The sequence below is a fragment of the Cnephaeus nilssonii genome, assembly GCF_951640355.1.
Source record: "Cnephaeus nilssonii genome assembly, chromosome: 15".
Classification (NCBI taxonomy): Eukaryota; Metazoa; Chordata; class Mammalia; order Chiroptera; family Vespertilionidae; genus Cnephaeus; species Cnephaeus nilssonii.
Window position 1 is genome coordinate 815,516 of NC_137086.1, and position 15,368 is coordinate 830,883.

The 15,368-nt window shown below is 61.2% G+C and overlaps 1 protein-coding gene across 4 annotated transcripts in view; it reads right to left on the reverse strand.

Annotated features, from left to right (window-relative positions):
- Positions 1-15,368, reverse strand: part of EIPR1 (EARP complex and GARP complex interacting protein 1) — a gene marked incomplete at its 5' end in the record, with an annotated part of 56,290 nt that overhangs the window by 21,967 nt on the left and 18,955 nt on the right. The window contains one exon of one of the 4 annotated variants that reach the window (XM_079792131.1): positions 9,453-9,644. The exons of the other annotated variants lie outside the window; for them this stretch is intronic. Of the gene's footprint in view, positions 1-9,452; positions 9,645-15,368 lie in introns of those variants that run through there. 4 annotated transcript variants of the gene reach the window in all.

Sequence of the window (15,368 nt, forward strand, 5' to 3'; positions counted from 1 at the left end):
GGCCGTGGGCCGAGGGCGCGCACCGGCGCCTGGCGGGTGTGCGCCTTGATGGGCTCGGGGGCAGAGCCAGCTGGCTGCGTGGCGCCGTTGCCTAGGGAACGGGCACTGAAGTGTGTGCCGGAGCCCACACGAGGCACTCTGCCGCCCGCCAGGCCACGGAGTGCGCAGGGAAGCCCAGCTGGTGCCCATTAATGCTCTCGGCGTGGGGGGGCAAGGAGCCACTTCCAGGAGCCTCCCCCTTCCCACTGACAGACAGGCTCATCCCGTCGCCTCCCTAATGAGCTCAGCACCCCTCACCCACCCAAACAGAACAGCCCTGCCGAGAGGCATCTCAAGGATGTGCGCTTATTAAGCAGTGCCGGCGGCGGTGAGAGTGCGGGCGGCGGGCGGGCTGTGGAATAATCCCTCCACTCACTGTGACTCTTCTCTACCCTCTCCTCACTTCTTACAATGGCTCACATGCAGGAAGTGGGGTAAGGGTCAAGGTGGATTCTGAATACGCAAAAGGAAAAGACTCACTGTAAATACACCTATTTGCTCATCAACCCTTTTTATTATTTTTTTTTTTACCGTTTTTAATATGTTTTTGTTGATTTCGGAGAGAAAGGGAAAGGGAGAGAGAAACATCAATGAGAGAGAATCATTGATCAGCTGCCTCCTGCACACCCCACACTGGGGATCGAGCCCGCAACCTGGGCCTGTGCCCTGACCAGGAATCAAACCGTGACCTCCTGGTTCATAGGTCGAGGCCCAACCACTGAGCCATGCATTCGACTCATCAACCTTTTATAAATGCAGGGGCAACTAGTGTGAAACTCTGGCCCCCCACGAAACAAAGGCAAAGCGAAAAAGTGAGCTGGGGCTCCCTAACATTTTACATATTTACAGCCCTTTCACCTGGCGCCTCCAGGGCTCAGCCTCAGAGGGTGGCTGAGGGGGCGGGGCCTGCTGATGCTGGGAAGGAGGCGGGGGGACGCGGTGGGGAGCTCCCTCTGAGGTGCAGCAGGCCCACAGCCACTCCTCCCGCCGCACTGACCCCGCCGATAAGCAGGCATGTGAGCAGCCTGGCATGTGGGACTGACACGGGGAAACAGCCTTCGGAGCTGGGCAGACCTGAGTGGGCGTCCCAGCTCCACGTGGTCGCTCTGGGACCCGGGAGTGTTTCTCATCAACAGAAGGGGAGCGACGGCTCCTCCACGGGCGACGCTAAGTGGGCTGAGACGGGAGGTGCAACCACGCACGGGAATGAGGGTGCGGTCCAGGCTCCTTCCCGCGGCGCCGCTGTCCCTGGTGGGGCTGGATGAGCCGCAACAGCCTCGGCCACCTCCCTCCGGCGCCAGCCGGGCTCTCCCTTCCTCGTGCTGTCCGCGGGGTCTGCCACCCATCCGCACGCCTCCGCCTGCGCCCTCTACACCCCTGGGCGGGGGGGGGGGGGGGGGGGGGGGGGAGGGTCAGGGTCATGTTCTCCCATGAGCACTGCTCACAGGAATTGGTTCTCCTTCCTCTCGGCGCCTTTGGGGCCGGGGGAGCCACAGAACTCGTTAGCCAGAGTGTGGTAAGGGTGACGTGTCCCTCCGGGCAGGAGCTCTGACCCCACGGTGCAGGCAACACCCCGGGTGGCTCCCCTGGGCCTGGGCAGCTGGACGAAGGAGCAGAGGTGGCGGGAGTGAGCGGATGGCCAGGGGGCTGAGGGCGGGAAGGCGGCGACGTAGAGCTGGAGGGCGGGAGACCCCGCCGTCAGCCACTGGGAGAGCACACCAGGCCCACGAAATACCCAGAGACCCCGAACCCCTCCCCGAGATTCTTCTGAAAGAAAAGCTCAGACCAGAAGATGTGCAAGGACAGACTCCAAACACAGCTTTGTTTCTAGAGCACAAGACTGGCAATGAATGTCCACTGAAGGGGACTCGGGGGACCGTCAAGCCAGCACTACCCTGACCTTGGAAAGCCATGACCTCTACTGCCCGTCAGTTCCACAAGCTGGCGGTCCTCCCGGGCCGGAGTCTGCAGCCCCCACACCTCCCACTTCACGTCATCCCCAGGAGGGCCCGGGACCCACCCAGAGAGGGGGCAGCGGGTGGGCTCTCGTCACACTCTGGGGTCAAGGGCAGACAGGGCCAAGGGAGGGGTCAAAGCCCCAACAAAAGACAACGGCTGAGGTGAGTGGTAGACAATGGTGGGTGGTACAGCGTGGTGGGCAGAAGAGTGTGGTGGGCGGTAGAGCGTGGTGAGCGGTATTGTGGTGGGCGGTAGAACGTGGTGGGTGGTTGATGGTAGAGCGTGGTGGGCAGTGTAGAGCGTGGTGGGCAGTGTAGAGTGTGGTGAGCGGTAGAGCGTGGTGGGCGGTAGTGTGGTGGGCGGTAGAGCGTGGTGGGTGGTTGATGGTAGAGCGTGGTGGGCAGTAGAGCGTGGTGGGCGGTAGAGCGTGGTGGGTGGTTGATGGTAGAGCGTGGTGGGCGGTAGAGCGTGGTGGGTGGTTGATGGTAGAGCGTGGTGGGCGGTAGAGCGTGGTGGGCGGTAGAGCGTGGTGGGCGGTAGAGCGTGGTGAGCGGTAGAGCGTGGTGAGCGGTAGAGTGTGGTGGGCGGTAAAGCGTGTGCACTCTACCCGCTGGCCGGAAGTGGCAAGCAGCCCAGGCCTCTGCCTGAGTCAAGCCTCGGGTGACTCAACAGGCAGCCTCAGGGGCTGAGCCCGGTCTTGGTGAGCGGTGTGCCTGGTTACCCATCTCACGTGCAGACAAGGACCCCAATGCTGACAGAGAAGGACACACAGCAGCGAGAGCGGGCGGAGCCAGACGGGGCTCCTCACCAAGCTGGGGCCAGGCCTCCTCGCTGGGTGCTGCAGTGCAGGGGGCGGGAGCTGCTGAGGGAAGGAACCTTGAGCTGCTCCAGCTGAACTAGGCTCCATGCGGGCAGGGGTCTCGGTCAGTCCTGGGCTCCAGCCTCCAGACCCACCAGGCACGTGGCAGGCACCCTGTGGTGGCTGCGGCGGTGGAGGGACACCGGGCGCGTGCTCTGGGCCGGCCGTCAACCAGGCTCTCCTTTCCTAAGCCTGGAGCTCGGGGAGGGAGGCGGCCGCTCCTCGGACTCTGCTCACTCGTGCCCTTCCCGAGGCTCCGGCCCCTCTGCTCCGTCACGGCTACGCCTCGCCTCCCCTTCCTTCTCTCCAGGAATCACTGTGGCCGCCCTGGACGGGCGTCTGCGTAGTTATGGACAGCGAGGGGACCGAAGTGGACCCCTGCCGCCCTCCTGCCCGTGTGATGCCTCCCAGCCTGTCTCAGGTTTGACGGGATGAGGGAACCTGGGGGGCGGGCGGCGGCGAGGCAGGCAGGGGAGGCAGGCGCGTAAGGCGCTGCTTCCTCTCTGTCCTCCAGGTCCCTCTGGAGCACGAGGTGCCGTTTTCCCCACTCCCTTCTAACCGGCTGGGTCCTCTCCCGCACAGACCCCACCCCAGCGCAGACAAGCACATGCAAGCTCTGAATCGGAAAGGCATTTGGGAGCCATTGACCCGTTTCAGAAATTTTGATTAAAATCATCTAAGTCTGGCCCTAGCCGGTATGGCTCAGTGGACAGAGCATTGGCCTGCGGACTGAAGGGTTCCGGGTTCGATTTAGGTCAGGGCCCATGCCTGGGTTGTGGGCTCCATCCCCAGTAGGGGGCGTGCAGGAGGCAGCCAATCTATGATTCTCTCTCATCATTGATGTTTCTCTCTCTCTCTCCCTCTCCCTTCCTCTCTGAGATCAATACAAATATATTTAAAAATAAATAAAAGAAATTATCCAGGCCTTTGAAAGTTAGCCCGGGCAGACCGACGGCTGTGGGTCGCCAGGGTCCCGGCTGGGGGTGCCCTCGGCCCTGGCCTGCAGGTGCTGGAAGCCCTCCTGCTCTCCGGCAGGATCCGGTCAGTAACCGGCCTCAGAGACGGAGGAACACATCATAACACACAGAAGCCGGGCCATCCTGAGGTGCTTGGAAGAACGGATGCAGGCTGCAACTGGTTGCTTAGCAACAGGGCCGGCCGCCCTCCCCGCTCCCCGGTCCCTCCTGCAGGTGCCGCTGGTGGACGGTCAGCCAGGGTGGGGCGGCAGCCACTGGACCGGAGTCCAGCTGTGCAGATGCCGGGGTCACGACCCTTCACGCCTCGGAAAGGGGTCTGCCCCAAAACCTGGCCAGGCCCCGCGGCTCCGAGAGGCACACTCCTCTGACACGCCACTCGCCTCCCAGACAGACGGGTCCTGTTCAAAGCCCGCGGGCAGGGACCTGAGCTTCTGAAGGTCTCAGGGAGGGGCCTGAAAACGAGGTTCCCCTCGGCCTGTCACTGTTGCCAGACGGGGTGTCCACAGCAGCCCCCCCTCAACTGAGCCCCAACCCCTGCCTGCGCGCCCCTCCGAGCTGTGTGCCGTCCGCATGTCCGGCCAGGGCGCCGGCGCCGGTCCAAGTGCCTCCACTCCCACTATCCATTCGACTGGAAGGCAGCCTTTCGGAGCCGGCATGCCCGGGCACCACGCAGCCCTCCGGGGTCTAACCGCCCGCCCACTCTGCTTCCTGCCCAGGCAACCGTGCTGCCTGCTCGTCTCCACTGGTCTCGGCGAGGGGACGGGACTCCATCCGTGCTCACCGCAGGCCCCTGGCCACGGCAGGGCCTGGCCTCCTCAGTCAGCCCCGCCCCTCCCTTCCTCCACCCTCGCTGTCGCCTGAACTCCAGTTGGAAACAAAGACCTCAGCCCAGAATGTCCTCTCTGTTTGTGCAGACAGAGGTGGTGGGGTTGATGTGCCCCAGACGCCAGAGAGGGGGCCGAGGGACCACAAGCCCTCCCCTCCCTCTGCACACCTCACCCAAGGGTGAGACGCAAAACCACTGGTTTTCTTGTTGTTAATCCTCACCTGAGGGTTTTTTTCCCGTTGATTTTTAGGGAGAGTGGAAGAGAGAGGAAAAGTCAGAGAGAAGCATCGATGTGAGATGGGTTGCCTCCTGCACACCCCCACCAGGGGCCTGGGCCGGGGAGGAGCCTACAACCACGGTAGGTGCCCTTGACCGGAATCGAAACTGGGACCCTTTGGTCCACAGGCCAACACTCTATCTTCTGAGCCAAAACGGCCAGGGCCAAAGCCCTTTTTTAAACACCCTTATGAAACTTCTTCCCACCAACGTGTGGGGTGGGCAGAGAGGGGTGTCATCTGTAGGGTCGTGTCCAGGAACCGAAGCCACAGTCAAGAGGAAACCCTTTCCCCGAGACACGGCCGCAGCGATCAGCCACGGCCACGCTGCTCTAGGAACTGCTCCTGAAGGCCACGTATTCCACCCCGTCTTCTCAGGGCTTACCACCGGGCCTCTGCACTGAATGCCCGGTGCCCCTGGCTCCCAGGAGGAAGCAAAGGGGACGGGGCAAAACGGGGCAGAGGGCAGATGGACAGGGAAGGAGACGGGTGTCCTCCACACGCAGGGCAGCGTGCTGGGCTCAGAGCAGACGTCCCCTCAGAGGGCAGCGACAGGCCGGGTCACCGTGGGTCACTGGTCCTCTCCACCGACCAGGCTCACTGCCTCCAGGCCGCAGGTGTGGCAAGCACAGGCGGGCTCGCTCCTTCTGAACCCGAGGACACAGGGCACCGCCCCACCTCCTCCTGCTCTGGTGGGGGCAGCGGGGAGCTGGGCGAGCCCTCTCCCTCTGGGAGCCACCGCAGGCTCCGCCCAGGAGGCAGAGCAGCCCGAGTTCCCGCGGCCTCCGCTGCGTCTGGTCTCCAATGGGGAGCACCTCTTCCACCAGGTCTGAGCGCCAGCGCCCCGGGCGGGCGGGCGGGGGGTGGGGGGGGGGGCGGGGGGGGAGCAGGGGGACCAGCTCAGAGCGGAATGACAGTCACAGCCTGCGCTGCCACACAGATATTTGGAGGTCAAGAATTCAATTTATTTGTAATTAGGATTCACACCGATGCAAATGGGGCGCCGTCTTACATGAATAGTACACAGTTCATTACACACCCGAGCGCCTTCTCCGTATCAGATTCTGCTGGGCACAGAGTGTTTATAATTTATAACCTACCTCCTTCCACAGGATCTAGGAGACAGCTACTGCGAATGCATTATGCTGGAGGTCAAAGTTATAGGAGAGAAAATAAGATACGTCATACTTTTAAAAGCCCTTTTATCTAATGCACCCACTAAGACGATCGCTTTCAGTGACCAGCATGAGGCCGTTAGGCAGGTGGCATTTACGTGTGGGGTGACCCCGGAGGGGAGGGGGGGGGCGCTGCACCCGGTACCTCCTCGCACCCTCTCCTCCCATCTTTTTACATCCTTTTACATCACGGCACCTTTTACATCCTTCGTAAACAGCAAAACCTGTGGCCCAGCATCAGGTCAGGGTGGGACGCCAGCTCAGCATGTGCTGGTGACAGGGCAGGGAGGACGCTCTGTGAACGTGGTGACAGGGTAAAGGGGTGGGTGGCAGGCAGAGTGGGCCGCAGGGGAGCCATGGGCTGGAGGCAGATGCACCAGGACGCAGGCCCGGGACCACAGCCTGGAGCGGTGCGAGCCCTCCCCCTCCCCGTCCTCCCCCACAGGCGGGGCCCTCACACGCACTGCACACGCACTGTGACCCGCCCGGCAAGCGTGTTCAGTCAGCAGCCGCATCTTCCCCACAGAAGAAGGGTGCAGACTCACTGCTTCTGCCAGCCCTGTCCCTGCCGCCCTCGCGGGCTGTGGGGGCTGAGTCACTGGGACTGACCCCAGCCCAGCCGTGCTCAGGCCACCAGCCCCCCCCTTTCTGGCCAGGACAGCCGAGCTCCCGAAGGGCCACACGGCCGTTTTGACTCTGTGGGCCGTCCGGTCCCTGTCGCAGCTACTCAGCTCTCCTTGAGCCTGAAAGCAGCCACGATGCTCCGTAAAGGAGTGTGGCTGTGTGCCAATAAAACTTTATCGACCCACGGGGGGCGGGGCAGCTTTAGCGGGCTGGCTGTGGTTTGCGCTTGTCCTGGGCCCTGAGAAGGGGGTGTGGTTTCGATGCCAAGTAGCCCCAGGCAAGCCCTCACTGGCTCGTGCACTCCCTGCAGCACCGTTTTCAGCCCCCACGGGCCAGGCCTTTCACGGCGGGCAGTGACTCCCAGACAGCATCCCAGCAACCTCCCGCCCTCCCCGCACCCGCTGCGGGCAGAGGGCCGCGGGTGAGACTGCACGCAGCCCCCTCTCGTCCAGATCGGCAGCCCATGGTCTCAGCCACTCCCTGAACATGGGAAAATGGGTCTGTGCCTTTAAAAAAGAAAGGTTTGAAAATCTCGGGTCTGGACCAGATATTGCTGTTCTATGGATGGCTGGGCGTGGGACAGAATTCAGTCTGGCCAATGTCAGGTTCCACTGGCTTCCCTGGCTCTGTCCGTCAGGCCTACCGCTGTGCGCTCGCGGGAGATGAAGTTAACCTCAAAACACTGTTTCCGAAGGCATGTTGGCGTCACCCAGGGCTCAGCAGGCGCGGCCAGGATGGCACTGGGAGCAGGACCCTCCTGCCCGCTGCCATCTGAGAGCGCACTTCTCCCACCAGCAGGGCCGGCTGGTCACCGAGTGACTGGTAACTACCCCAGACTCGCCAGGGCCAGTGCGCACGCGGGGACACACCTGGACTGGGTTAGCTTGAAAACAAAACAGGTGTTTCTGGCTTTGAGCATTCAAAGCTCCTTCTTCCCATTAAAAGGTGATCAAAGGTAAGCTCAGGGTGATGACAGGAGGCGGTGGGATAAGTTAAGGTTACAGGGCGAGGAATGGAGCAGCCTTTGAAATCCGAACCCATCACGGCAGGTGTCCCGTCCCACCAGGAACGCCAGGGAATAAAAACAGATCAGGAGCCCATGTGGGAGCCTCTCACTCTGAATGCAGGTGGGGAGCCAGGAGGTGAGCGCCTGCCAAGGGGACTTCCCGGGACCACCGAGCTCGGGGGAGGGACCGCCAGCTGCGACCTCAGACCCACGAGGACTTCCTACCAGGGCTCCCGCTCTGCACCGTGGCTGAGTCTCCAGGTGGGAGGAACGAGAAAACCCTGCGAAGGAGACCCCCCAGCGAGGGAGGGGTCCCCTCCCACCACTGAACACCCCTGGCCCACCGCAAAGCTGACTCCTGACTCAGCGGCTGCGTCTCCAGGGCCCCTGGCCTGACGCTGGGCTGGAGAAGCACAGGGCCCCTCCTGAGTCAGACAGAGCGCTGCTTAGAGGTCGGCACAAACCAACATCAACACGGAACTCCTCCGCCGGCATTTCTACCAGGGTCTCCTTTCACCGCGCTCACCGTGAAAATGAGGTCTGAGCCCGTGCTGTCTGCTGAGCTAGTCGGTCTCTAGGAGGGAAGGCCTCCCCTCTGATGAGGCCTGGGCGTGGTCAGGCCCCGCGTCCCTCCCTGGCCTTAGCGTTCTCTTCCTTGCTCTCGGGCCTCCTGTGGAGACTCCTCCTGGGCTGCCTGGGTGAGGAAGCTGGTCCTTGGGGAGGCCCGTGCCGTGGCAAATGCCCAGTGACAACCGGGACAGCCACTGAGGGGGCGGGGGGCTGCACAGAGGCTGCGCCTTGTCCAAGAGGCGGGGCCCGGGGAGCTCAGTGCGGGACTGGCCCCTTCCTCAGACCACCTGCCACGGGGTCATCCCGGGGATAGCAGGCGCGTGTCCGTCTTCCCACCCACATTTGAGTTCGGGGGGATCAGGTGGGCCTCTAGGGGCCAGGAACTCGCCCCCACTGGAGGTGACCCACACTGCCCCCGTGACCCTCCCCACCCCAATGCTGAGGGCGGCAAGGCGCCCACACGGCCAACAGTGGGAGCCCCCGCCCTCTCATGGGGCCACCTCTGACCCGCAGAGCCTAGGTCACCTGCTGGGTCCCTAGGAAACTGGAGACTTGATTTCTTGTTTCCCTCATGGAAAATGGGACTAAGGCCAGGACTTTCTCCCAAATATAGGAAGGCTACTCGAAAGGTGATGAGCACCCCCAACATCACAGAGGATGCCCATGACTTGACTTCCAAGTGTCCCCTCAGGCCGTGCGCACACGTGAGACAGAACCCGGCGAAGCTGCGCCCTCTGCTGGCTAGTCCTTCGGTCACATGACCCAGCGGGCGCTCTGAGTCCGTCTCAGGGTCTGACCGGCAGGACAGAGGCACAGCTCCATCAGGAACGGGCAGGACGAGCACCCATGGCTCCTGCTTGTTCTCAAAGTGCAGGGTCCTATGCAAGCTCAGTAATCACGCTGGACTGACTAATGGAGGTTAATTATCCTAAGCCCATCATCCCAAACTGACTTGCAGAAAGGGCTTCGTGGCTTAGAATGAAGGCTTGGTGAGCTGCATACTTCCCGCCGTGCAGCTCTGCCTCTGACCAGGGCACTGTCCTGTCCCCGAGTGCACAGGAAGGACAGCGACCAAGCGGCAGAGACGGGACCCCAGGGTGAAGGTTAAAGGCATGGCTCACCCCTCCCTTCTCTTCTAGTACCTTTACCAGGAGGTGAGTCTGGAAGGAGAGGTGGGAGCAAGGAGCGGCCCGGAGGCTGGGGAGCTCAGCGCACGTCCCGGGCGCCTGCTCCCTCCCGGACCGGGGCCGTGGCCGCAGCACCAGCCGTCAGGGCAGCTCCGGGGGTCCTTCCCACTGGCACCCGCTGTCCTCAGCACCGCTTCCCTGGGGACAAGGGACCTGCAGCCGCCCTCTGCGCGCCGGGGCCCACGAGGTGGGTGTGAGGCACAGACCACTGCTCTGGGAGAGCGGACGAGGCGCTGCGGGGTGGGGAGCACTCTCAGCCAGAGCGGAGGGCAGAGGCAGCACTGCAGGGTCACCGACGGGGGCCGCAGCCAGTGGGCGTTTGCTGCGGTGGCTTCCGGAGACTTCCGGAGACTTCCGGAGCGTCCAGGAGAGCATGGAAACCTCCCTTCCTCCTTTGTCGGGAAGAGGAGGAACACCAGTGCCTCCTCAAAGGCTTTACGTGCGGATAATTTATAAATAATAAGTTAACCTGAACTTAGAGCAGGCTTGCATTATATCACACAGAACATAAAAAATCCACAGGGCACGCTTGTGTTCGGATCTGACAGCTCTCATGGGCACACAATGCCTAAAGTTGTTTTTATCTATTAGGTTTTGGTGCAGTATTAAATTTTTATGATTCTTTCCCCCCAAAGCATCTGGTTTTTTTCAAGTAAACATATCAGCCTAGTTTTCCATACATTAGGGGACATCGCTAGAGGAGAAAAGCAGATTTGTTTTGAAAACTTGATTCTGGCACATCACCGGGTCCCTGAGCACATGCACTCTCTGAACCTGCGTGTTCTGATGGGTAAAGCGGGCGTGGAAGATGCCTGCACTCAGAGGACGACCAGAAACACCAGCGGACGGCTGGCCGGCAGCCCAGCACCGCCAAGCACGCGTCAGCGCAATCAGGCCCCGTCTGTGCGGGTCCAAGGGCCTCTCCCACCTTCCACAGCTCCTGTCTGAGACCAGGAAGGACACAGGCCTGCCTCCTCCTCGGCCCCGTATTATTCTCTCTCCAGTTAACCTCATTTTCAAAAACAATAGAGAATTTCCCAAACCACACTAATGTGCTGTCGCTGTGACTCTGGGGGGCGGGGAGGGAGGCAGGGGGAAGGGCTGATTAAGACCCGAGGGGAGGGTGTGCGCAGATGACTGATTCCATATCTTCTAGTAACGCCTCCCCACACAGCTGACAGTCTTTGGACGAATGATCGGGCTGCGGTTTCTATGGGTTTTCAGCAGTGACTTACACAGTCTGGGGAATCTCTGTAAAGCCTGTCCGGTGCCAGTCCACCGACGGTCAGGCCCTGTCCACAGTCAGGTGTCTGCTATAACTGAGATGGGAAAGCAAGACTCTTCATTGATTCTTCTTTCAACATCAAATGGAGAATTCGTGCGGAGACCCCGTTCCGAAATTCTTCAGTGTCACCAATGCCACACGGAAGCAACGTGGCGACAAAGGCACGAGGCACTGCATGGCCCTCAGCACCCTGCAGCAGTTTCAGGTTCTGGAAATGATTTGTTTTCCCATTTTAAAAGGGTTTTCAGAAACTAATTATACACCATGTGGGTTTTGGGGTGAACTACACACAAAGCCCATGAGGTCGAGGACCTGGATTCGGTCCCATGTCTTTCTCCTCCTCCCATTCACTTCGTTCAGCAGGACCGAGGCGCAGGACGGCCAGACGGGGTCCTACCGCTTGCGTTTCCCCGTCGCCATCAGTAACGTGTGAGAGCAGGCACCACGGGCGTTTGCAGAAACACGGGCCTGCACAGTCCCCGGCAGACACGGGGCCCCAGCAGCACCGGCTGAGAGGGTCACCAGTGCCTGCGGTCCCTCCAGCAAGGGACCGAGACCCAGCTGCTCCAGGGGGGCGTCCCCTCTGGGCTGACAGGCAGGACTCTGAAGAGTCTCCTGACCTCCCGAGTTCTCTCCGGGCAGCCCCCCAGCTCGGCCTTCACCCCTCCACAACAGGAGCTGAGGCCCTCGTCCCCTCTCGTCTGCCCTGCGGTGTGGAGCGGAGGTCTCAGGGGCGCTGACCAGTACGCATGAGCTTTCACCCACCTCCCAGCAACCACGTCTGAGCAGGGGGGCAGTCTGCACACTGATCAGGTGGCTGGGCGTGGAATCGATTTTGCTGGAGAAGAAAACCCCCATCAGGCCGTGCTCCTAAGGACCACCCGCCCGGTCCCCTGTCTGTCACTGGAGACACAGCACTGAGCTCTGATGCACCATCAGGCCCTCCTGGGAGAGGACCGACAGGCAAGCTGACCGCCCAGTCCCAGTCCGAGTGACAGGCGGTAAGAGGCCCAATTAAATGTGCCGATGAGAGAAGCGCCAGCCGAGCCCCGAGAGGCCTCCCGGGAGGTGGCACTGGCTGAGCGGGAGGGGACAGGCCGGCGTGGGATCTGGGCATACGGGCATGTGGGAAGAACTTCCCTGGTTCTCAGCTCCGTCCCGGTGCCCGGGCGAAGGAAGTTCCTCCCGGTGACAGCTGCTGTCCCTGCCTCGGCCAGTCGGCAGGAGCGGGCCCCGCAGACCAGCTCCCTCTACAGTGGGCGGCATCAAAGCCATATCCTGGGCGTGCCCTCTGACTAGGGCTGCCAGATTGGAAAACAGAAATATTCTGAACAGAACCTACTCACACTAAAAGCTACTCCTTGTGTATCCGATTTCAAGTTTAATGGAGTAGCCGGTGTTTTCTAGGGCAGCCCTTCTGATGCACACGCCCATCTCAGCTTCACCACGAATTGGTAAGAAAGGCAATGAATACATTACCTACCCACCCAGTTGGGGACCCAGCGACCCAGGGAGGCTGAGTGACCGGCCTGCAATTACAGAGAAGAGTAGCACTTCCCCCATCCCCCTCCCCCCCCAGAGTCTCGTACATGCTGGAGGGGGGAGAAGAGGGTCAGCGATGACGGTGACGACGAGGCGGGTGATAGACTGACTGTGACAGGCAGAGATCTGGAGGAAGCATGGCTAAGGCAGAGGTCAGCCAGGAAGGCGGCAGGATTCCAGCGGAGTGTGGGGTGTAAAAGGGGCCCAGGGTGTTGGGGTAGCAGCAGGTGAGGGTGAAGGACACAGGGCCAGCATGCACGCGTTAAGAGCATTAACGTCACCTCATCCCATCATGACCCTCCCAGGTTCGCAGATACAACCGAGGCTCACGGAGGGTCCGGGATTGCTCAAAGCCTCAGAGACGGTGAGCGTCAGGGCTTCGCCACGCAGCCTCGGGGAGCAGTGCCGGCTGCCTAGACGCGGAGCGGGGAGCCTGGAGCTCTGCTTTAAGAAAATTCGTTGTAGCCCTAGCTGGTTTGGCTCAGTGGATAGAGTGTCAGCCTGCAGACTGAAGGGTCCTGGATTCGATGGTCGGGGCACATGCCTGGGTTGTGGGCTTGATCCCAGTGGAGGACGTGCAGGAGGCAGCCAATCAGTGATTTTCTCTCATCATTGGTGTTTCTATCTCTCTTTCCTTCTCCCTTCCTCTCCGAAATCAATAAAGATATATTTTTTTAAAAAAGAAGAAAATTAGTTGTAGGAGTCAAATGCTAATCGTTGAGGTGAGAAATGGAGGCCCAGGCAGGAGCGTGGGCAGAAAAGAAAGGGGGAAAGGGCTCCCTGTGGGAGTGGGGAGCGGGGCGAGCCTGACCCCCAACCTCACCTGGGGCCTCAATCAGCCCCTCCCACGCCCGCCCCCAACAGCCACAGCAACAGCGCAGGCTGTCCCCACACTGCGGGCCTGGGTCACTGACCAATCTGTCCTCTGCTCGGTCCCCGGGAGCGGAGCGCCGGGCTGCCTGCCAGCCGGGGGACGCGCCAGCCGTATTTCACAGCCCGCGGCTCCGTCAGCCCCTCATTGTTCTCATTTCCCAAGGACCCTGCGCCGGCATGATCTACAGCCTTCCTGACATTTCACCTTCCTCTGCTGAAAAATTCATCCCGGGCCGAGTGTGGGAAGCTCCCTCCGAACGCGGGGGCACGAGATTGATTCCGGCTGCCGGTAATACCAGCTGCCACTCAGCCTCCCTTCCTGTACAGGGTCACAGGATGAGTTAAGCCAGCGCCAATTCTATGGGAGACTTCTAGAATTCTTAATTGCGGAACCATTTTGCCACATGTTTTACCTCTATTCTCCATGTGCCTGTCCCTTTATTATTTTTTATTTTTAAGGCCCCCTTTGCCTCCCTGAGCTTGTGTTTACCGGCACGTGGGAGGTTTCTCTCATTTCCAGAGCGCCTTTTAAAGACAGGCCTCAGTCTCAGGGCTGGCGAGTCCCAGGACCACGGCGTGGGCGAGTGACACGACAGGCAGCAGGTGAGCAGGCCTCCCGTGCCCTCCGTGTCCCGTGCTGGGCGCGCCTGCCCCCTCTCCTCCGTCTCCTCCCGGTCCCTCGTGATCTTCTGAGAATACAGGTCTGATGCCGAAATTCCCCTGCTCTGGGGCTTGGATGCATCACTCCGACCCGTCCACTCAGCCCTAAAAGACAGGGACATGCCCTCCGCCTGCCAAGTCCTGCGCGTTGGGAGGACCCCGGGCCCAGCGTGGTCACGGCCGCGCTGCTCGGCCACCGCACCGCTCGCAGGCGCCTGCCCCTGTGCTGCGCTGGCTCCTCGCCCTGGGCACCCCCCTCACCCCTGCCCCGCAGGGTGTGTTTTCATCCTGGAGCCCAGCACCGCCACCCTGTCAGTCACTGGGAGAGCAGGCACAGGTCAGAGGCTGGTCTCCTGGGCACAGGCTTCGGCCACGCCCTCCAGGCCACGCCCGTCACGCCCAGTCCATCTCCCAATCAGGGAGCGTCCCCTGGCCACGCCCTCTGGCCACGCCTCCCCGGCTACACTCCACGCAGGGGTCCTCAAACTTTTTAAACGGGGGGCCAGTTCACTGTCCCTCAGACCGTTGGAGGGCCGGACTATAGTTTAAAAAAAACTATGAACACATTCCTATGCACACTGCACATACCTTATTTTGAAGTGAAAAAACAAAACAGCGAGAACACCCGCATGTGGCCCGCGGGCCGTGGTTTGAGGACGCCTGCTCCACAGTCTCGGGAGCACCTCAGGCCTCCGCAAGCAGATGGCAGGCGGGCGAGGTCTCACCTGGAGTGAAAACGCAGAAGCAGAGCGTGCGCCAGCTGCGGGCCAGGGCCCTCACCGCCTTCACGCGGCCACGTCGTGGAACCCGGGAGTGCACTGCGATGGCCGGGTTGGCCTGGCGACCTAATTCAGAGGGAACCCCTCCCCAAACCACGGGCATGAGTGAACAAGTCAAAGAATCCACAGTTCATATGCTCAACTGTGCCCCCCAAATCCACGGGTGGAAGTCCTAACCCCAGCACCTCAGGATGTGAGCCCTTTAAAGAGGTGATCAAGTTAAACGGGGTCACTTGGGAGAGGCTCTGTGTCCTCGGAAGGAGAGATTAGGACAGAGGGAAGACCACGTGAGGACACGGGGAGAAGACGGCTGTCTACACACCAAGGAGAGGGGCGCAGAGATACCAGTGCTGCCGACACCCCATCTCTGCATCACTCCGACCTGTGGTGTTTTTCAGGCGACGCAAGCCAACAAAGACAGAGGCGGCGAGGCACAGCGCCGCAGGCAGGGAGCACCGCGGGCCAGGGTCCTGGCCTCAAGAGCGGAGCTAAGTGCTCCCTCTCTGCCTCTCCAAAACAGAGCTCTGGGCCTGGGGCGGGAGCAAATCCCTGGCCGGGGAGAGCACAGCCAGTCACACATCGGGGGTGCGGGAAGAACTCGGCGCAGGGCTTTCTAGTCTTCCTGGAAAAATGAACTCAAACTGGGCTTTGTCCAAGCACCCCCTCGGGGCTGGAAACCTGGAAGGAGGACAGGAACCCAGGGCACAGATAGAGGACAGAGCGTTAAGCTGT